This window comes from Aythya ferina, assembly GCF_964211825.1.
Source record: "Aythya ferina genome assembly, chromosome: Z".
Taxonomy (NCBI): domain Eukaryota; kingdom Metazoa; phylum Chordata; class Aves; order Anseriformes; family Anatidae; genus Aythya; species Aythya ferina.
This window is the reverse complement of record NC_140299.1, coordinates 59245294-59269308: the sequence shown is the minus strand read 5'-3', so window position 1 is coordinate 59269308 and position 24015 is coordinate 59245294.

The following is a 24015-nucleotide window of genomic DNA, read 5'->3' as shown; positions in this document are numbered from 1 at the left end:
ATGTCTAGTGCACAGTAGTACCTTTTACTACACATTGAGTAGACTTGACTAAATTTGGCGTGCTGCATCAACGTAACCACCTACATTGTTTAGTATGACCCACATAAATGAAGTTCTGGCAGCTTTGAACATCTCTCTCCTCCTAAGTGATATGTAGTATTTCTTTAAGGGAAATGCTAGAGAAAGGAGGAATTTATTTGAGGACATGACAGCCCATACCAATAACCAATAAGCAAAACCAATACTTCAGTAACCAATACCAAGAAGAAAAACACAATACATCGGTTACTGTGTAAAATGTTGGACAATGACTTGTTTTTTCTTTCAAGCTGCTCTGTCACACTCTTTCCATATTATCTCCCCCTGACATGGTGTTGAGTTGTTGGGCCTAATCTTCAGCTTCTTCCAATCACAGTCAGTCCATCGTGATTTAGGCCACAGTATCTAGTCTTCTTGATCTAGACAATTTAGCCAGCAAACACCTGACACTAAATTGTCTTCCCTAAGAAATCAATGTGATTTAGGAATAGGCAAGGCAGAGTAGACTTAAAATACTTATTTTGAAGTATTTCTTGAACAGCCAGGGATGGTTCACTCACTGATCCACCTTCAGTGAAGAAGGGTCCACTCTTATTGATTGCAGTCCAAGTATAATGTACTTGACTGGAGTTTGTGTAAAAGCCTCTGCTCTTTTGCTTCACTTTAACCTTAAGAAAATATACACAAAATGCTATTTTTAAGGACGCTGTTTGTTGCTGAAGGGAACAAAGAGAAAGTCTTCTTCTTTGACCTGATACTATATTTCCAGAAGGGTATACTTTTATCTGAGATGTCAGACGAAATTACTGGCAATCCATTATAATATGATTAAGTAAATAAGCGAATGCCTCAAGTATTGCCTTCCAAGCTCATTAAACCAGGTTTATTTTTACCATGTACAAAAATATTTGGTCAATAAGTAAACACCATTAAATATCTCTTTAAGAACAAGTAACAATCTCTAATGGTTTGTTTTTCAAAGTTAGGCTGTTTTATTTCCAGAGTTGGTGCCAAGAAAGATGGGCAGATCAGGAGAATGGGTGCCTGTCATTAGCAGTACCAAAGAGGCTGCCAGCACTGATTCACCCTTGTCAAATCTGTAGTTGTTCTGTGTAGGGCAAGGTACCGGCTTTTTGCTTGAAAACACATGTTGAGAAATAGGCAGAGTACATATTCTCCTTTTCTTTGTTCCCTTTGAATTTTTATTTATTTATTTATTTAAATTCAAGTTTTACAGAATGGCTGTAGCGCACAAGCAAGGCAGAAACCACTGTGCAGGCTGAAATACTCAGTGCTGCTGCAGAAAGAGGAGGAGGGAGGAGTCTTGTTTTTCTTTCATTTAGATTCGTTGCATGTTTACCAAGGTGAAAGGATTAGTGCCCTGGAGATCATTTGCTTTCATAAGCTTTAAACTAGAGTAGAAAAAGTTTCATGTCTTGATTCTCTTCCAACAGCTTTCTCTCTCTCAGCAAGGCATATAGGAGCAAGCTGAGACATATTGATTGCCAGCAGACTCTTCCAACAAAATTGCCCTGTCTCAATCAGTTAAACTGGGTGGGAAGAGATAACTTCTGCCAGTTTTCTCCCATCATCTCTCCTAGCATGTGGTGAAACACCCAGAGCATTCCTTTGGGTTTTATAAACCAGATGAATTGTTCCAGATTTCTGTATCCGAATAATGTCAAAACTCTAGCTTGTATGTAACCATACTTCACAAAGCTTGTAGACATTCTGTGTTTTCTACAGACTGCTATGAAATATTGATTCTCTTCATGTTTAATGTAGGAGGAATGTTTTGAATTGGACAGGAAATAACATTTGTTTTTACATTGTTACTATTTAAATGTAACATGAGGGGTATGTAATCACATTTAGATCTTTGCTCTCCTGAAATCCACTTACAATGGTATTTCTGTGTGACTGATAGCAAGCAAACAAACAAAACAAAACAAAACAAAAAAAATCTGACTCACTCAAAGATAATTCCAGACAGAAAGCACTAAATCTCAGAGAAGGAAACTTAAAGCCAACTACAGTTAACCAAATTGCTTTCTCTAACTGACATTTTCAGAAGATTACTGAAATATTTTTCATGACAACAGTTTTAAAGCAACAGTCAGTAATGAAGGTTTATTTACTGATTTGCAGCAAAATATGGTGGAGGTATTTAAGTTATAATAAGAGGAATCTCCTATTTTACTAGGGAATAATACAGACCCCAAGTGGATTAACTGCTAGTATGAAGGTCAGATAGTACTCTTAAGCAAAGTTACCTATCACTGCTAAGGAAATCAGAACATCCCTTCTGCTGATGGTATTGTGTAACAGATTCTTATTAAAAGCAAAATTATGATTTCTTTCAATCAGCTTGTCCACTGAATTTTAGATGCTCAATGACAAGGCCAATTCAGGTTTTCTGTACTGTGGCAGACAGCAAACCTCAACACTAGTGATCAAGAGCAAGAAACAATATTATAAAATCAAACCTGTGCAGAGCACTTTTTGTTAGGCACTTTAGTCTTGACAGCAGGGAGACAGGAATTTCCAAGTCCTGATTACTGTTTCACCACTGACTTGCTGGGTGCCCTGGGCAAGTCATCGCCTCTCTGCTGTTCCTTGGGTCTCCCTAGAATAGCAATAGCAGAGCCTAACAGTCCCTCAGCAGTGTTAAGCACATTAATTAAATGCTGTATTAATCTATTGCAATGACTCAATCTGAACAGTTCCTTCCTGTAGCAACAGTCCCAAATCACTACAACTCCAATCTGGAGTAATGCACAGGAAAATCGTTGATCTCTGTGATCTTTTTTAAACCATCTGGTTGCTTCACACAAGCCTGGAGGGTACCTCCCTCATAGTGTAAAGGAAAAAGTGTATTTTATAAATGCATGAAATTTAGTTTTCTGATATTAAAAACAAACAAACAAACAATCAAAACCCAACAAAAATCAACAAAACCAAAAAGAATTTTCTATATGAGGATAGCCATGTGCCAAGGTTGGCTCAAAGCCAGAATTTGAATGGTATACTATGGTTCCAGGCCTGGAAGCCCCAGCACACAGGGAGAGCTGTAGCCTCCTGAGCAGCAAAGTCCCCTGGATCTCCCTTGGATTTAATTGTCATGTTGTCTAATTTGGAGAAGAAAAATACAGTCTGGCATACTGCCCTTCATAGATCGTCTGTCCCTGTTTTAGAGCTCTGCTGGCAGCTGCAGAAAAGGAACTTCCAATTTGTGGATTGCTGGAGCAGAGTCTTTTTAGGGATGGCTTGTGCTGCACGGGACAGTGTGAATCCGGTACAATACTGTCTTTGAGAACCTACACAAATAGTGGGAAGTGTGACCAATAAATCTCTAGTCCCCTTCCCTTCCCTTCCCTTCCCTTCCCTTCCCTTCCCTTCCCTTCCCTTCCCTTCCCTTCCCTTCCCTTCCCTTCCCTTCCCTTCCCTTCCCTTCCCTTCCCTTCCCTTCCCTTCCCTTCCCTTCCCTTCCCTTCCCTTCCCTTCCCTTCCCTTCCCTTCCCTTCCCTTCCCTTCCCTTCCCTTCCCTTCCCTTCCCTTCCCTTCCCTTCCCTTCCCTTCCCTCCTTTTAATGCCATCTGGTATAAATGCGGTCATGGCAAGGGCTTCCACAGCTTGCTGGGGTAGAATATTGACTTTTTTTTGTCTAGTTCATAGCTTCTTTGTTACTTGAGAAAATCCAAAATGAACCTAGTGTAGAAAGATTGTCCCAGAAGCCCATGTAAATTACATTTCTGCTGAGCAAGACTAAAGTAGCTGAGCTAGGACAAAGCACATTACAGTAGACACAATATGGTTTTATTTACAATTACTCATTGTGCAGAACAGACACCACCTCCCACCCCCGACTTAATTCTAACTAGATTTTAGTGCTATCAGTGCTGCATTCTGAAGAGAGAGACACAATAGGGATTACATTATTGTTTTATGTATGAGAATAAATAACAGAGTCAGCAGATATTTAAACCCGGGGAGATGTTTTCTCGACCGAGAAGTAAGATGCTGCAAATACTTATTTATTTTCTCTAAGAAGATGTTAAATGGAAGCTTCACGCTGACAATTATCTGAATTATGGTGCAAACTGTGCTAGACTGATTAGTGGTTTAAATGTCATTACCTTACTACTAAGGTGGCAACGACTCTCCAGGTGTTGAAAATTCAGGATGTGGATTATCCAGAGTTATTCAGCAGATATTGAAGCATTCTCCTGTATTTAAACCTCCATATTTTTCCTTCAATATCCGTGAAGGCAGTCTTTACTCTGTAAATCAATATTCTGCGGTTTTGTTGGTTCCACAGTCAGGAGACTGAAACAAAAGGTGTGAAGTTACCCCATTCATCTTAATGGGGTGTTAATGACTTCAAAGGCTGGTTGTGACCATTTAAATGTGAATGCTATTAATCAACAGGATAAAACACAAACACCCAGCTTGAGTCATGGAAATGTAATTGCATAGGGCAGAGGGGTCCAATTTTGGTTGCTGAATGAAGATGCATGTTTAGAAATAGAAAAGGAGGTGGGGGCGGAATCCCTACTTCTCTGCTTTGACAAAATTAAGGGAAAAAACCTTAGCTAATGCTTTACTGCGGTTCTAGAAACGTATTGCTACCACAATCACAAATTAGGTAGTCTGCAGGAAATGAGTAACTCTCAGCAGTGCTGTCATTTTGATTATTGCTACAAGACAGCAACTTGCAAAATTAAATTTCCTTCAAAACAGTTCTCCTGTGTCCTTTGATCACAAAGCTCATTTTAATAGCCACATCCCCCACAATCCCCCTCCCCTCTTTCAGGATAGATTGGAAAGATTTAACTAGCAGTTGTTTTGTGTGCTATTTTTATTTTCTTCTGCCTATAGGCTCAGTCACTCCAACCTGTTCTACACTTGCAACAACATACAATTTAAGCAGGGGGAAGGAATTGTGCTGACATTTTCTCGTTGTGAAGCTGGATATGCAGGGTGTCCTGCTGCTTACTTTTCAAGAACAGCAGTGTTTAGAAGCTTTGAAGAGGGCACCAGGCATGCTGTGATGGCTGCTTAATACGCTTTCTGTAGCTCTACTACTTCATTTTGTGTTCCTCCCATCTGACGCTACCACTTGAGTTGTCTATACTGGAAAAGGGCCCATTCTTCTGTGATATGGGGAAGATGGGAACTGGCTTGTCATTGTGAGTTCCACAGTTGTGCCACTAGTAAAAACATCTATACGTGCATTTAATCCTTTCCTGCCTACCCGGCCCTCCCCCTTATCACCGCTATCTTTTCCTCCTTTTCTGCATCAGCTTGGTTGAACCATGTAACTATTTCAACTTAACATTCCTCTAAGCATAACACTTCTGTCACAGTTCCAATATTCCGTAGATTCACAGTCCTTTTAAAGGAAGTATCCTGGTTTCAGCTGGGATAGAGTTAACTTTCCTCCTAGTAGCTGGTATAGTGACGTGTTTTGGATTTTTGATGAAAGCAATGCTGATAATACATGGATGTTTCAGTTGCTACAGAGCAGTGCTCACACAGAACCAAGGACTTTCCAGCTTCTGGTGCTGCCCCACCAGCAAGGAGGTTGGGGGTGCACCAGGAGCTGTGAGGGAACACAGCCAGGGCAGCTGGCACAGATTGGCCAGAGATGTTGGTGTTTTGCTGAAAATGGGGGGAGTTGGCTGCTCCTCAGCATCTGGTTGGGCACTGGTCAGTGGGTGGTGAACAACTTTATTGTGCATTACTTGCTTTGTGTACTCTTTCATTATTAATTATTATTATTGTTATTATTATCCCTTCCTGTCTTTGTCTCAACCCATGACTTTTTACATTTTTTTCTTTTTTTTTCTTCTTCTTTTTTTTTTTTTTTTTTTTTCTCATTCTCTCTCCCGTTCTGCTGCTAGGGCTGTACGGTGCTTAGCTGCTTATCAGGTTAAACCACAACACAGAATTAAAATTTCCATAAACTATGGCTGCTGATGGTTGTACTCTGTACACAATTTAGGGAGGAGAGCAGGAAAAAGTAGAGTCACTTCTGCATACTTGAAGGGTTGACACGTGAAGGGGTGCCAGTGGAAGAGGGAGGACCAATGCTTGCCTACACACTTTCCTTCAAGTGAGAGTCTGTTGCAATTCAGTATCATGAGACTTCTGAAATGAAAGCTTTTATTTTATTTTATGTATTTATTTATTTATTTATTTTTCTTATGGGCAGCACTAGGTGTGGGAACTCTGTGTTCACACTGCTCCTCAGTTCGCAAGGTAGCTGGCCTCTGTGCCCAGCCTGACCTCACCACTGGTGCCGAGAGCCTTTCTCTGTGTATGCTTTTGCACACTGTTTGGCAGACACTTCTTCAATCCTACTCTGAACCCTCACCCTGGCTTTTCCTCAGCCTCTGGATGAGGTTTCCCATATCAGTTTTTCCAAGACACTTCCCTTCTGATGTGCTTCTTGTTTCTGTTGCTGATGTACTATTCTTGAACAAACATTTGGAATTATTTTTGGTCTGAAGCCAGGTGTATTGCATGAGAGACTTGTCTGAAGCATCTGGTGTCATCTTTCTCTTGGCTCTATAGCCAGGTGATATAGCCAGCCTCTCTCTCATGATCAAGACTGCACTGCATTTTTTGTTTTGATGGGAACTACATCCTACTAAACTAACTTATCTAGGTGTAATAGGTACTTTGACAGAAAGATATTATGACAGCATTTTTCTCTGTGTTTATGTCTGGTATGAAGACCTATACAGCCTGAAAGGGCTATAAGCAAACACCTATCTTAAACAATTACTGGAACAAAATCCCATTTCTGTGATGGTTTGCTATTTTTGGAAGCTGCTACAAGATGTATTATTTCCTATTATTTCCAAACTGATTACTTTTTGTCCTCTGTTGTACTCTGTCCTATATACCATCTCCTAGCAGCCTCTCAGAGACTCCCTTGGCCCACAGCTGGAGAAATTGACAAGTCCTGCTTATACTAGCTGTAGTATAGCTTTGGAACTTGAACAATTTGCAGTGATGACTGAGATGAAATAGGTAAACAGAGTTTACTTCCATCAACTCATCCTGCAGAAAAGCACTCCACAGCTCAGAGGGGAAAGGCTCCGGGCTTCTCAGTCTTAACAGCTATGGAGTGTGCATACTACATAGCCAGCAAAAGAGGAAACCCATAGTGGTAGTTGTTACAGTGGGGATGGTTAAACCTCATCTAGATTAAGTTAGCATAAGCATATGTGTTAGCTACATATAAATGCATACTCTTGTTTTCCTGTGCATGCCCCTAACCATCTCTGGATTCAGCTTGTAGGGAGACATTCTGAAGTCACTCACTTTTAGATTCATGAGCAACAGATGTGGACATATTACAAAGAATCCATCTTCAGCAAAATGATGAAGGAACTGGAGCATCTCTCCTACAAGAAAAGGCTGCAAGCTAGGACTGTTCAGCCTGCAGAAGTCTCATGGGGGATTTCATCAGTGTACAGAAATACCTGAAGAGAGAGTGCAAATAAGACAAAGCCAGGCTCCTTTCAGTGGTGTCCGAGGACAGGACAAGAGGTAATGGGCACACACTGGAACACAGTAGGTACCATCTGAACCTTCTGTACTGAAGGAAGTACCTTCTGTACTGTGCAGACGACTAAGTAGTGGCACAGGTTGACCATGGAGCTTGTGGTCTCTTCTTCCTTGGAAATCTCCAGTAGCCCTCTGGATGTGGCCCTGAACAACCTGTTTTAGATGACCCTGCTTGAGCAGGGAGTTGGACCAGATGACTTCGAGAGGTCTCTTTTAAATTCAGCCATATAATGATTCTGTGATTCATAGATTCATGGACAAATCTTGCTTTTGTTGCTGGTTAAACAAGGAAGAAGATAGAATTCTACACCTGACTTGTTGTTGATTTATTTTGAGGATAAAGCACAATATTTTTTTAATTTAATTTAATTTAATTTAATTTAATTTTATTTTTTTTTTATTTTATTTTATTTTATTTTATTTTATTTTATTTTATTTTATTTTATTTTATTTTATTTTATTTTATTTTATTTTATTTTATTTTATTTTATTTTATTTTATTTTATTTTATTTTATTTTATTTTATTTTATTTTATTTTTTATTTCCTCCAGAAAAAAAAAAGCTTCTGTGCCAGAAACTCTTTGTTTTGTAATTATCACATCTTCTGTTGAGAAACCTTCCTAGTTTCTGTGCACTTTCTCTCAGAGGTAAACAATAGGATTCTTCAGAGGAGAGAAGCAGGAAACATACCCTATCCAATCTGCTTCAAATTATCCTGTAATGACTTTTGAATCAGGGAAAGCTTCCATATCTTTTAATATCACTTATTGCTTCATTGGCTGCTTGTCAAAATTTGCATCTTGTTTAAAAGACACAAAACAAACCTTTCTGAAAGAGGAATGCTGCATCATCCCTGATAATACTGAATGTTTCCTCAAAATAGTTATTATGAAGTATTTATTAGGGAAAGGTCTTATGCCTCTGGAAAAGTTTGGCAAATGCCTACTTTCCAAAATGTTCTTCTAATTTTTACCTTGTTTTGTATGTAGTTGCTCTGAGAAGTTTCCACATCAATATTTCTTGCTATTAATGTGGAAGTATAAAATCTATCCATATGCTCTTTTTTATTTTTGTAAACTAAATCTGCTTCATTCTTATCAAATGTTATACTAATCTGTCCATTTTCCATTAATGCTTCCTACACTGTCATATTGATCTGCATGAAACTGGCAGGCAGTCTTCCCTTTCCCTTTCATTAAAAGCTCTGCTGAATCCATTGGATGCTTCTGTGGGGTGTACTGGATGTAAGCAGCATGGTTGTCAATCCATACCAGAATAGCTGGAGGACAGATACTATAAAGTTTAAGGGTTATATGTATGTGATTTTATAATAAGTGACTTTGGGAAGTAGTAAAGGTAATAAGAATTTAATCTTGATGATTTTGAAAAAAAAAAAAAAAAAGGTGTGTGTGAAGGGGGGCTGAGTACAATCAGAAACAACCTATATAAATAGATGCCTGCACAGCTTTAATGGGAAGGGAAAGAAATCCACAGTTCAGTCCCAGAATCCATCTAGGTTGTGGGTTCCAGTTCTTGGTGTCTTCCAGTGCAGAAAAGCCTTAAGGGAAGAATAATATGGCACCATGAGTATTCACAAGGCCAGATATAATCAGGCTGATAAAGCTGATATGGTGTGCTCTACTGCACTTCCAGCTCTGCGCCATGCGCTAGTCTCATCTGCTTTCTCTGCCCCTCCCACTCACAGCCCTGGAGGGCGACGGAAGGAGTGGAGTGGGAATACAGTCACCTGTTCCACCCAAGCTCATCTCTGCTTGGACTGTAGGGCAGGAGACCGCCCTGAAATTCCAGGGAGGTTAATCAGCCCAGCCTCAAAGACTTTAAACTACAGTCAACTCTACACACTAGTTCTGAATTTGGCCTTACGGTATTGTCAGGTAGCCTTAAGGTAGAGGACAGTCAAGCTGGTGCAAGCTCTTGTTGAATTATAATCAGATGGAATTTATTATCATTATTTTTTGGCATTGCTGACATGTTGGTTTTGCATGCCTTAAAACATCAAAGCTAACAAATAGCCAAGAAACATCAGTGCCGACAGCACCACAGAAAGGAACAGGAAGAGACCAAATTAAAGAAATCATGAGGGAGCTGGTACCAGCAAGCAAGTCAGCAAAAACCACTGTGTCTGACAAATTTCCAGAATGATCCTGGAGAGCTTTCTGCTGTCAGGTGTGGTGGTTTTACCCTGCTGGGCAGCTCAACTCTACCACAACTACTCTCTCACTCCCCCTCCTCAGAAGAAAAGGGGGAAAAAATACGATGGAAAGGGCTCAAGGGCTGAGATAAGGACAGAGAGATTGCTCACCAGCTCCTGCGTGGGCTCCTCTCCACGGGCTGCAGCTCAAGCCCGGGGTCTGCTCCTGCGGGGGCTCTCCATGGGCCGCAGCCTCCTGCAGGCCACATCCACCTGCTCCACCGGGGGCTCCTCCACCCATGGGGGGGCTGCAGCGTGGAGATCTGCTCCATGTGGGACCCATGGGCTGCAGGGGGACAGCCTGCTCCACCAGGGGCCTCTCCATGTGCAGCCTGCAGGGGAACTGCTGCTGCCTGCCTGCAGCACCTCCTGCCCTCCTGCTGACATTGGTGTGTGCAGGGCTGGTTCTCTCTCATTTTCTCACTCCTCTGTCCCAGTTGCTGTTACACAGCAGTTTTTTCCTTTTCTTCAGTCTGCTTTCCCAAAGGCCCAACAAGTGTTTCTCATTGGCATGGCTTTGGCCCAGAGGCCACACACCCCTGCAGTCCCCTTGCTACCAAACCCTGCCATGTAAACACAATTCATCAGGCTGGGAGTAAGGCAAGTCAATGATCCTACACCTTAAACAGCCTTGCATCCAGGGTGCTGTTCCTTGTTATCTCCCCACTGCTGGGCTGTATTCAGCTGTCAGTGAAGGCAATGGATTTCCAAAGTGGATTAGAAAAGCCGTATTTTCAAACGAAATTGAAAGGAAGGAAGGATTTTTTTTTTTTTAAATAAGTTGATCTATTAGTTTGAAATAACATGTGAGGAATTGAAGTATAAGAACAGCTTTTGGAAATGTAGCCGAACTATTCTATTGTAGGCCAAACAGCAGGAAGAAATAAACACAAATAGTAAAGCGATAAAATAACTAATATTTGCATAAATTGGAATTACATTTCCCCAAATGGTATTAGCTCTTCTGTTTTACAATGAAGTGATACAACAGATTTTAATCTCCATTTCAGTCAGGAGGATTATGAAATATTGCAGTAAATGTTGAACAACGTCACTTTAGTGACCAGACCTGTGAGATTTACCACAAATAGAGCTAAAACCATCAGTCAGTGTTATGAAATACAATCTATACCAGTTGTGTATTTATTAGAGTGGGCACAATGAAACAGGAGGTAGAAATTGAAGACGTCCACCAAAGTATGCAAATATAAATGTCAGTCCAGAAGCCTGCTTTGTATAAGCGGCTGAAAGCTCAGATTTTGGGCTGTATATGATCAAGTGAGCTCTAATAGTCAAGATATCCATATTTAAGACAAATACTGACAACATTTTAAGGAATGAAATTATTACAGTTGTTAGAGGCTAGAGAGTTATATCTGGTTGGCCCACGAAAACACGAAAACTCCTGTCTTTAAGAGAGAGCCTATCTGTGTAGAAATGATCAGGTATTTTTAACCTAAAAGTAAGTGTTTTTTTGTTTTGTTTTGTTTTGTTTTGTTTTTGTGTTTGTTTTTGTTTTACCATGCATGTGAGCATGTGAAGAATCCTGTTTTTATATACTATGGCTTGATTTTGCTTCACTGTGTGACTCAGAGAGTTGACAGATAAGTCCTGGTGGGTCATGTAGTCACTTCTGTCTGCTGGTATTACTGCCCTGTAAGAGAGGCAGCAGGACTAAGTCTGTGCTGAGCTTCTTTGCTGACACTCCTCACAGTCTGGTGTACTAATTTAAACCACTTTCAAGTTCAGTTTAAGCGGATAGGCTGAGATGTAAGCCACAGGTGCTGAGAATCTGGCTCATGTTTGCTTCTGGTAACTCTGGCAGAGTGGCAGGACAAACAGTTGGAAAAAGGTAATATATAAATCCTGTTTGTCAGGACTTGTCTGTCAGTTCCCACAAATGTAAAAAGAGGAAAAAAAATGTTCACACCCATTTTTTCCCACTTTGTCCATAGAGAAAACATTAATTAGCTAACTGATGGTGGACAAGTACAGCCTGGACTGAGATAAAAAATAGAAACTAAATAATAATGCTCTAATGAGTTAAGTGTAAGCAGTAGCAGTCACTACATTTTTTCTTCTTTCTCAATTCTGTATGCCCATTTTCAGATTTTATCTGAAAGAAGCTACAAAATTTATGAATTAATATATCTAATAAATTTATTATGAAATTATAAATACGTTGGATAAAGCTCAAGGTCTCATTATTAATCTTTGAGACCACAGAACATGGCTCAAGATTTCCCTGAGAGGACCTCTCCCTTTGTATTGATGATCTCCTTTGACAACCATGGTCCCTCAGAAACTATGAGCTTGTCAGCCTCAAGGGTGAAGGTTATAGGAGCTGGAGACAGGGCTTTCTTGGCACTAAGGCAAGTGGTTTGGATCTCATTATTGGAGGAAATAAGAATGACCACAAATCTCACTGCCTTAAGAAAAAAGCCTAAAGCTCACTTTTTCAACTTCACTTTTCCAAAGCCCAGGACAAAGAGAAAAGGGCAAAAGGAAAAAGAAAAGAGATGGAATAGCAATGGAGAGAAAAGAAAATATTCTGATTTGTCCCCAGCTTCCTGTGAGAAGTGGGAAGAGACATATCTACTGTGGCCTACTATAAATTTGGTGATAATTTGTTTTGAGGTGCTTAAACAGTAGCATGGACAATGGTATAAGAATCTAAATAGGAATCTGTGTATACAGTCATACTGATTTTTCTCTTATTTTCAGTTTGAACATTAAACACCCTAATTGCCAAGGTAATTGGAAGAGTAGTTGATAATAACAGATTAGCTGCTTGAGAAATTACAATTTATAGCTTTACCAATGGAGTCTGAGAACACCTTTTATTGTTGGATACCTTATCATTTTTTGTGTTGCTGACACTTTTCAGTTTTACTGCCACAATAACAGTGGCACAGGCACAGTAACCTGTGAGATGAATTCCTGAGTGCTGGTGACCTTTTCATCTTGTCTCATTGTAGTCCTTTCATAATTATTCCAAAACACTGGCTTTGGTTGTTGACTTAGAGATATCTTTCAGCACTCATCTCTCAAGCAGAAATTTGTCGAGCTACTGAGCATACCTGTCTTAACATCCACTGGACCTGGTACAAAGTGTCTGCAGAGTCTTGGGACATACCTGGACTTCACAGTGCAGCCTGGTCCAGTGGCACCTGAGATAAGATGACTAAACTCATACTACTTCTGGAAACAGTGTTGCCCCCATCAGTGCAATGTTGTATTAATGGTAATTAACCCTGGTGAAGAGCAGGACTGATGGTTTCAGGCATGATATCATACAACTTGCCCAGAATGATGACCTCAGTGTATGTCTCTGATAGACCCTCTTCCTTGCCTCTGCAGATGTCCGCTGACGTATTGAAAAACATGAGTGTCCTTCCATCCGGTCCAACAGGTTCCTGAATTACTTACACGTATCTTTCTGCTTGTTAGAGAGTGTGCATGTGAATGATTCCTTCTTCATGTCTTTATCTTTGCTTGCTCAGTGATTATCTTTTTTTGTGGCATTTCCTCATCTCAGGAAGAGATGACTCAGCTTTCAGACTTCTGTGAATACTGTTCACCTGGATTATACACAAAGAGTCTCTGCTTATCTTGGAGGTGGAGATTCCCCAAGGCAAGAAGATGGTTACAAGATGATGGCAGAAATTTTAAATTGTTCTATCCCATCATGGAAACAAAATTAGATTCTTTCTGAACATAGATTCTTTCTGGCATAAATATGTACCTAAAATTAATTGGGCCAGATTTCACTTTAGACACATCATGCAGGTTCCCTTTATTTCACAAATATGAGATAGGACACTTAGATCTTGACTGATGTACTTGAATACAGAATACTAGTTATAGGTTAAAGGTTACCCAGAGCATACAGTTATTAGTTTCTTTGCTTCCTTTTCTGCAGTCATTTCCTTATTTGCCCTTTGATTATAATGGATCCAGGAAGTTGTCACTAACGCGTATGTTTTACATTAATCTCACATTAAAATCTGTTGATGAATTTCATAATGGCTCATCAGCCCCTAAAGAAAACCTCTGAAATATTTTCTGAGTGTCTAAGAGTGGTATGATCAGTCTTGGAAGTGCAAGTTGTTTGTCAAGCTTCTGGCAGATGTTAATGTCATTTTCTTTCTCTGAACATAACTAACTAGTATTTCTGCATTTGTAGCATTATTCCTCTAAATGGCTACTTGTTTCTGCCAAGAATCAAGCCTTTGATGTAAAAATCTATAGCCTTTGGAAATATGGCATTGGTTCTGATATAAATTGCAACCGTAAGCTGCAGGTAAATGTATGATGAAACTGAGGTATCTTGCCATAACCTGATTTTATTTAATAATGCTGTAAGCTGCTTAGAGGCATGTCTATTATTTTCAACCAAGCTTAGGAAAGATATGTGAATTTTACTGTGGTGAACTTCAGTAAGTATATCTAGTTTTTTTGTTAGCTTTTTTAAAACAAAACAAAACAAAACAAAAACAAACAAACAACAACAAAAAAAACAAACAACAACAACAACAAAAAAGCTGCAGTTCCACAATTGTTTACCTGGAGCTTAAAAAGCTTAAAAAGTGGTGATTTCTGAGTCTCAGTGAATGTTGTGTTCTGTCTTCATCTTAACCAGAACTTTTCAATACCTTGTGAACTGACTTGTCTTATTTCCTCTTGTGAGGAAGTTGCTTAGCAGAGCAGGGAGATGTTGTTGTGGGTATATCATTGCATCTGACTCAGGAGAATGGGTGTATCTGACAGAGATAGGGTGACATGTGCAGAGGTTCTTTTGGGAACAGCCACCTAATAAGTGAGGAGGTGATCGGTGATCTTTTCTTTCCAAACACAGAACCTATCTGCCACCTCGTGCTGAGGTGGAAGCTCCAGTAGCCCAACAGACAAACTAAATCCTAGTAACAAAATAGTATAGTCTAAATTAGCTGCAGATTTTGGAGTTAACAGAAACACAGTACTGACAGCCAGCTTGATGTTAATGTTCATCTAATTCAGCACAAAGATTGTAATCTTTAAGTCAGAATACATTTCTTCTGTTATGCCACTACAAAAGTGTTTGTACCTTAACAAAGTCTAGTAAATAAATTCTTTCTTCGTTATTTAGGCATTCGGTATATACTGAAATTCTCTTCTGAGGGTAATAACAATGCTAATACTGCATTAATAAAGATAAAGACATAAAACACTATGCTGCAATAAATGTATATTGTTATATGCAGGTTATAACAATTAGTTATATGTAGCTAGATACTACTCTAGCTGAAAATTGTCTCAGGACACCTTAATGCTTTCTATTGCTACAGCTGCAGAATTAGTAAAAGCACATTGCTAAGGGGACCTCTATTAATGAGATTTATAAGAACACTAATAGGTAAATCTAAAGCCCAACTCTATCAATGGTAATGCAAATTAATACAACTACAACACTTCGCAATTCAGGATTATAAATATTCATAATTATCTTGTACTCTCACAGGTATAAGTTTTTCTGAGCATATTTATATATTTAATACTTCCATCCCTATGCAAAAATAAAATAGTTCCAAATATATGTCTGTCATATATCACCTAGGGAGATATTTCATTGGCTTATTGTAAAAGGATTAAATCATGTCACTTCAGTTATTGATAAAGTAGAAATATACCTCAAAATGGTATTTATGTTATTAAAACCTATTTTCGCTTGCTGTACACAGCATTACTATCTTCTTTGTTGCCTGTTTTTCTTTTTCCTGTTCTTAATAAAGAGAAAAAAATTAAAAGGACCTTAATGATAAAGGCATCGGAAATCAAAACAGTGTTAGAGAAAGAAAATATTTAATAATTTCATCTGGCCATGATATTGTAGATTAATGTATATTGGATGGTGAAAATATCAATGTACTATGTTCATAATATATGGTAGTGTTACACAAATTGAAAGTTTTCTAAAAGTACATTGATAAATATCAATAGAATATCAGTAGTATTAAAGTCAGCTACAATGACCTATATCTAAACTTACCATCTGCCCACACTAAAGTGAGTGCTCACTTAATAGCAATTTCATAGCAATTTCAGAGCACTGTATCTGAGGTTTGGGTGCTTTTTTTTTTTTTTTTTTTTTTTTTTTTTTTTTTTTTTTAACAGCACTAGATGAAGAGCCTAATTTTGGCATGATCATTAATTTTAATCCCATTTCTTCTCTGTGGATGAATTTATGTATCAGGTAAATAGGTGGGTATTTCCATTTTGAAAAGTGCATAGTCTCAGTCTTGTTCTTATTTCACTCAATTCAATGGTAAGTAGCTGTTCTTCGAAATGCATATTTAGAGCTCTTCTTCTGTTACCAATTTCAGACATTCTCAGAATTATGCTCTTATTTTGCAATAGGCATTCAGCTGATAATTTCACTGCAGAAGGCTTTTTCCTTCTCTTTCTTTCATTACTCTCTTCCAGAAAAACTCATTTTTCATCTGCCATTTACTTTTCTACTTTGTGCACTCGGAGCTCCTCTGCTTTTGGCAAGGTCAGCACTCAAAATGTCTTCTCTCTGAACTCCTAATTCTCCTAAATGTTGCAAAAGATGGTAATTTGGCTCAATAGGATCAGCAGCTTTGCCCTGAGAATGCTTAGCAAGGTAATACAGTAGGACATACATGATTACTTTATAATTTTATTGAAGTGGGAAGCAAGGAATATATTCTACTGTGAAATGACAAGTTTTTTTTTTTTTTAGCTTTTTAGACCATAAATAGCTTTAAATCACAGCTTCTCCTAACCTCTGCAGAAAAACTTGATGCCTAGATGGAGAATGAAAGACACCGTGAGGACTGCCAGCCAATGTGTGATATCCCCCCTTGAACACCACCCACGTACATCACATATCTGCTATACTCTGAGTAAGCTCACTAGTACACAGATGTACATAGAAACATTTTCAACCACTCTTTAGCTGTCTTTAACTATTTCTGCAAGGGTCCTTTAAGCAGCACACACCAGCAACACTGAATCAGGAAAGAGCAAAGGGGAAACTAGTAATGAGATACAGCAAGAAAACTCACAATCAGCACCAGCTGTTGCCCAATTAAACTCAACAGTTCACAGGTGTTCACAAGAGGATACACAGTTTTTCCTATGCCAAGGTACCTTTTTAAATAACCCTTATGAGAACAATACAAAATGAATTTTGTTTTATTGGCAATTTTACATACTTTAAAAATCTTTATAATTTTTATATGTCAACAATAACAATTTTATAAACTAAGTATCTCCCTCTCCGTTTTTGACATCTTAATCAAAACCAGAAAATGTCAGAGTTAATAGATGAAGTGCCTACTCTATCATTTTTGTCTTGGATCTTCTCAGCTGAATTCTCTTTTCTATTTCCAATCCGAGTTAATACCTTTCTAAGCAGACTTTTTTTACTATTGCCTAGTATTTACATTCCTCACTTCTGAGAGACCGTAATTCAGCTGGATATCAGTGTGCTGATTGATGTATTCACCAATGTTCTTATGCAGCCTGTTTTTTTGACTTAGGAAATTCATGAGCAGTATAATCCTGTCAGGTCTCTGCTGGAGGACCTTACTGAAAGTTTAGCAAGTATACATTGATGGTGTTTTGTGATGTGTTTGTTTTGTTATTACACACAGGACAACCATTTCCAGGGCTGGCATTTTAACAGACGCAGTTAAAAGCATTAAAACAATAGCAAGAAACAGAGAGAAACATGATAAGTCTGCTCCTTCATTTCATCACCTCTCAGCAAAATCTTTTAAGGCTCGGAGTTTTTCTAAGGGTAGATTTGAGGTTCATGATAACAGCTACAGATTACAGTAAAGGTATATCCTTCAAATTTAAGAGGTTTGCATTTCCATGCAGTTATTTACTTACAATTGTGAATCCTTACAACAAAACACATTTTAACAAAAAGACAAATCATGACATGAAATCATTTTTTGTTTCCTTCTGTTTGTTACCTTCTGTAAGGTAATTCTAAAATTACATTACAAAATTTAATAGCAGTTTGTGTGTCAGCTAGCTGTTTAGGCCATGGCTGGGAGGCTGGTGGCCCAGGGGAGCCTTATCTCTGCAGTGTAAATGAGATGCATATGATGGCGATGCTGTAAAGGTTAAACCTGAGATACAATGCAACAGAGACCAGTTCTCAGATTTAACCTACAGGGAAACATTTATGATGTTCTCTGCTTCCAATTTATTTTAATAACACTTAATAATAATACTTTGCTATTAACCAAAGTAATGCCTTTCATGCAAAGATCTTAAAGCACTTTCTGCATAAGAATTATTTTTCACCACACCCTTATGAGAAAGAGAAGGAGTATTTTACTTGTTTGCTATTTCTCTTTATTAAGCATACCTTTGCTCTAATATTAGGAGCTTTAGGAGAGGGTGAGAGTTTGCATTTTTATGTTCTCAGTTTCAGTAGTTTTTAACTGTGTATAGTCTTGATTTTTATTTATTTGTGTAATTTGGGGCTAAGATTCTGATCATTTCTTGTTCTATTTTTTATTTGTTATTTTAAATTTCAAAATAAATTCTTTTTTTTTTTTTTTTTTTTTTTTTGAAATCTTTCCATGCTGAGCTTCAAAAGGTTAACTTAGTGGTAGCTCAATTTTTAAGCATGCTTTTCAGTGAAAATATTCATGCAATTCAAGACATTTCAAAAGTACAGTACTGGGTATTTAAAATCCTGGTGCGATACATGCAGAACACAGAGTAATAACAGTAGGCTGACAAAAATGGAGCTATTTGCAGAGGTGAAAGAACAACGTTTCAAATTAGGGAAAATTATTGTGGCTTCTTGTCACTTTTTGCTTCTTCTTCTTCTCTTTTTTTTTTTTTTTTTTTCTCTCTCTCTCTCTCTCTTTCTCTCTCTCTTCTCTAGACACTGTGGGATAACATCTGTTCTCAGACAGGAGGCTGAAATTTGGCTTATTATATGTGTATACAAAAAACATTCATATAGGGGTTGCTATTCCCTGATGAAATACTTTTCTTGCACAGAAAGTCAGAGTGCTTACTGCCAGCATGAGGTAGACCCCTGAGTGGAGTTTTGAGGTAAAATGCAAATTCCTGAAACAATTGCTACACAGCTCCTCAGAGGGATTATTGTATCCTATTGCCTGACTAATACTGATTACTGTTTCTCAGTATGGTCAGAACAAAAACAGGACTCTGCAGACACAAATGTCTTTGATTTTATCCTTGCTTATGAGAAAACTTCAGTCTTCTTTTCTACTTTGTCAGTCAAGCCTGAGATATTATGAGTTTCTACTGTATAACTGAGCTTTTTCATTTCTGTTGCTGAATCATACATTTGATTAGTCCATTATGGTTATTTTCTGCATTAATGGAGATCAAAAAAGCTCTATTGCCAGGCAAGGAGGAGGGGTTCAGCATTGAAATGAAGAAATAAACTGTTGAGATTTGTTGTTTATCCCAGCTAAATACAATTTTCCACGTCTTTGGATGTTAGTTCACTGCCGAGTTTTGCTATTATAACAAACTCATTCATTACTTATACATGCAACACAGAAGAGTCAACAGGTAGTATGATAATTCCCTCTCTGTTTTCCTGCTAATGAAAGAAGAGGTTGGTGAATGAAGTTGATGATTTCAAACTTAGTAAGAACCTAGACCAGGGAGCCAACAAACAGCATGCAGGGGAAAAAGGCTGTGGATAGGATAATACCAGGCCTATCTATAGAAGCACCAAACTCTGCTACAGGCTCAGCAGGGCTGCTCATTGCACAGTGGTCTCAATTGCTGGTTCTGCAATTCTATGAGGTGGAACTTTCTTTTTTCTTTTTTCTTTTTTTTTTTTCCCTTGTTGAACTTTGGTTTTTTTTTTTTTTTTGATCTTGCCTTTGGATGTGAACAAAATTCTGTAATGGCCAAAGAACATTTTTGCTGAGTTCCCTGGGGATTTCTCCTTTTAATGTGAATATGCATTGGCACAGGATAAAATTTACCTCAGGGTCTCTCAGTGAAGAGACCCTGATCTCAGCTGAAATTCCATCTAAGCTTCCTCTTCCTCTTCAAGTACTCTACATGGGAGAGAATTACTCATATGAGTCATTTGATGAATATAGTCAAAATGTGCATAGGAGGATATACAGCTGGCACAGTTTCCTTGAGAATAAGAAAGACTAAAGGTTTCATGTGAAAATTGACAATGTCCTAAAAGATCCTCTCCTGTTTCACTAGGTACTAGGTTTTATTCGGGCTTCTTTATAGCCTGTGGTAGATGAAAACAGATGATCATAACTAATGATCCCGCCTGGCCTTAAAAATTTATGAATTTCAATAACACTCTGGGGTTGGATACACCTGAACAGATTCTTAACATGATCCAGGTCCCAAGGAGCTTCAGTTACTGCTAAGTACTTTCTTGTACTTTTGGGTTTTACTCTTTCTTCTTTGTAATTGTTTCTTAGAAGTCTGAAAAGAAAAAAAAAAATCATTTAATTCCCTGCTGTTTATTTCCTTTTTGGTTTGGCAGGTGTTCAGGCTTTTCTTCCATTTGTTTGCATACAAGTGTGCAGACTTACAACCACCCACACAAATAACATGTGACTTAAAATGGTAGAATGAGATTATCATAACTAACACATTTGCTCTATTGAAATATTATTGTAGATGGAAAGATTGCTAAACTGAAATACTAAATTTAAGAATTAAGTGGGATTTGCAGACAGAATCTGGTCTTTGCATTTGTTCCTCTTCCTCCTGGGGAACATATGGATGTTTAGTGTTCCTGACATGGCTAAATGTGTCAGTCATGGCGGAGTTTGCCCTTTCCTAGCTGCCAGGCCAGGAGCGTGGTGATTATCCATGTGCCACCCACATGCTCCACGTATCTGAGAGCATTAAAATCTTTGAAACAAGATGGGTATTTGACACAAAATCTGCACAAAGCTTCCAGTGTGTTTTTGGTGCATGTCTTCGGGTTCAGGATCTTGCATTTTGCCCTCCCTCTTAGATAGTAATACGTAAGATTTTATGCTATATATTCAAATTAGCATGAAGGTAGTTTTTTGTTGTTGTTTTTCTCCTCTCTTTTTTTTTTTTTTTTTCCTTTTTATATTCTAGTTCTTCACTTTATACAGTAGCAGTGCACTTGTTTGCTTTAATACATGTTGTGCTCGTATGTGGACTCCAGATCTAGGCCTTTATCTTTGAAAGATTTGTGCTTTCCTGCAGGCAAGTATTTCATTCAATTTTATTGATTTTCAGTCTTATCCTTTTCTTTTGTGTGTGTGTGTTTGTTGTGAAAATCTGAAACATTAAAAAGCACTACTAAAAAGCATGTAGTTCAGTACAGGGCATGAGGAGCAGGCCTTATTCCCTTCCTCCTCTTTGTATTTGGGGGGGATGTTGTATCTAAATCAGAAGTCGGAGTGTGGACTTGCTCTTCATAGCTTCATATAAAGGCAGTGGTGTCACTCTCTTCAGAACGCTATAATAAAAATCTCTCTCTTTTTTACTGTTCGCAAGTGACTGATTTTAGATGCTTTTAGAGTGCATCCAATGGCCAAGACAATCCTCAAGTCCTAGTCCATTCTTTTTCCTTGATGCTGGTGGTATAATTGAATGATTCATTTAGAAGTGAATCAGATGCTATTACCTCGTTCTTCTAATGGAACCCCTTCCACACAAAAGGTTAAGCTGTGGAATTTTCCTATGGCTGAAAATTTCTTGGCTATGACAGGGCATAATTGTGTCCTTGATGCTTTTCATCTTCATGGTAAAAAGGAATCAAGCACACCTGCACATTAGCTGTAATTTATGGTATTTTATGTAATTCTTTTGTAGGTGTCATAGCTTACATTAAGGAAACAAAGCTATGCATATATATGTATATACTTATACATATGCATATGAGTACACATACATCTTTAAAAATAATTCCATTAGATAGCAAGGGAACAAACATACTGGGCTGCATTTCTCAAAGCGTGTAGAATTTCCCTCTGTCACAGGCTCCAACATCAATGGGAAACTTCCCAGCAAGCCTCAACTAGCATGAGGTGGTAAAATGACTCTGGACTTCAATGAAGGTCTCTCCACATTTATGGGAGAGGACTACAGACAGAAGTATGCAAGAGAGCACTTGGCTGTCCTTAAATGCATCTTTCTCTGCACTTGGCATTGAAATGTTCTCTTGCAGTGTTTTGGTTTCAGTCCACCTCTGTTTAAAAACTGAACACATTTTAAAAAAAAAATCTTGATGCTGGAATCGTTTGCTAAGTCTCACATAATTTCTTTAATTATGTTTGGTTTTGTTTTTAATTCAGTGTATTAACAGCAGAAATAACAAAGGTGAAATCCTAGATCTTTATTTAGACTAAAGCAGCTTTCAGGAAGCACTTACAGACATGACTGTAATGCAAATAAAACAGTAAAATTAATGTTAAGGTAAGGCATGCTTGCTGCTTTCTGAGCACTGCCAAAAGATTCCAGCTAAGAATCTCCAGTCAGTTTTGCCTGAGCAAGTTTATTTTTACTATGAAACACTTACACTGACATAACTAACGGAAGTGTACCTGAGTAAGGTATTTATCTGGCCTGTACCATGGCCCTGGGTTGTTTATAATATAGCTTCACACCAACGGAAAAGTTGGATGAAGATAACAGATCTCTGAAATACTCATAAAAATATGAAAATATAAACTCACTTGGTTTATTATTTTATTATAAATTCAGACCAGATTTTAAACAAAATTCATGTAGGTTCATGGTCTCTTCCAGTGAAACTTGGAGCGTTTGGGGATCTGTATTGAAACTGAAGATAGTCATAAGGTGCAGATGTATCTGAACAATCTTTTTAGTGTGTGTTCTTAATCCCTCCCTCCCTCCCTCCCTCCCTCCTTCTTTCCTTTCCTCCTTCCTCCCCTCCCTCAGTAATTAGCTGAAAATTTGAGATTTTAAATTTCAATTTCCTTCAGGGAGTGGGTAGTTATTTACGTGATTCAAAAAGGGGAGAAAGTGCTCTTTAAATCCACACAGTGTACTGCTGGGTACTTAAAAAGGTATATTTGAATAAATTTTTGTCTGTATTTCTGCTGTTAGGTACAGATTAAAATTCAGTATCTTCTATTAAAAAAATATTGTTTTGACAAAGAAAAAAATGGAGTAAAATAATGCTAATTTTATTTCTAAATTAATGTATTCAAAATTCAAGTTCCTTTTTGAAGGGTGTTATATTTCATATAACAAAATAATTATATCGTAGCTCACACATTGATCAACTGTTGCTGTCTGTCAGGAATATGTTACCTTTTAGTCTCTCTTTTATTTTATTTTATTTTATTTTATTTTATTTTATTTTATTTTATTTTATTTTATTTTATTTTATTTTATTTTATTTTATTTTATTTTATTTTATTTTATTTTATTTTATTATTATTTTTTTTTCCTGTTGGGTCAATAACACCCTAAACAGTTTTTGGTCTCCTGTATTCATTCATCTTTGAGGTGAATGTGAGGATTAACATGTCAGCACTACTTACATAAGTGCAAGGAAGATTGGGCCTGCATTACCTTTTATTTTTTTACAACATAAAAGAGGATTGTAATGCCTTCACTACATTTGAATAGATGTGTATTCTTTACTAATGCTTGTAACCAAATTACTTCTTTTGAGAGCTTCTGTAAAGTTGGTAAAGATTCAAACATGTATTTTAAATCTCCGGATCATTCTACAAACGCATATATCCAACTCCATACAGTGTGCTGTGAGTGTCAAATGCTAATGGCCCTGATGTAGCTGGTGCACTTGTGTCTTTGTTCCACAGTGCAAGTGGGCTGGTGTGTGTGGGATCAGGCTGGTACACTGACTGTCTCATTATGGTTTGCTGTGTGCTGTGTGCCCCTCTTTCACATTTTATTAGCTCTCTAAAGCAGAAGAAGACCAAAAAGCAGAACCATACAGCACCATGCATTGCCCCATAATAGCACCTTGAATGAGCTGGCTGGGTGTCCTGGAGACACAGCCTCGCATCAGCAAGGAACTTTGCCTTGGGCAGGGAGGCCCGTCCCCTAGGAGCAGCTCATTGGCCCTTGTGAACCCCAGCTAATGCAGCTGGCCTGCTGCTAGCTTCCAGGTATCATCCTTGGAGCTAACGTAGGTTAGCTTACCTGATGCTGCAATTTG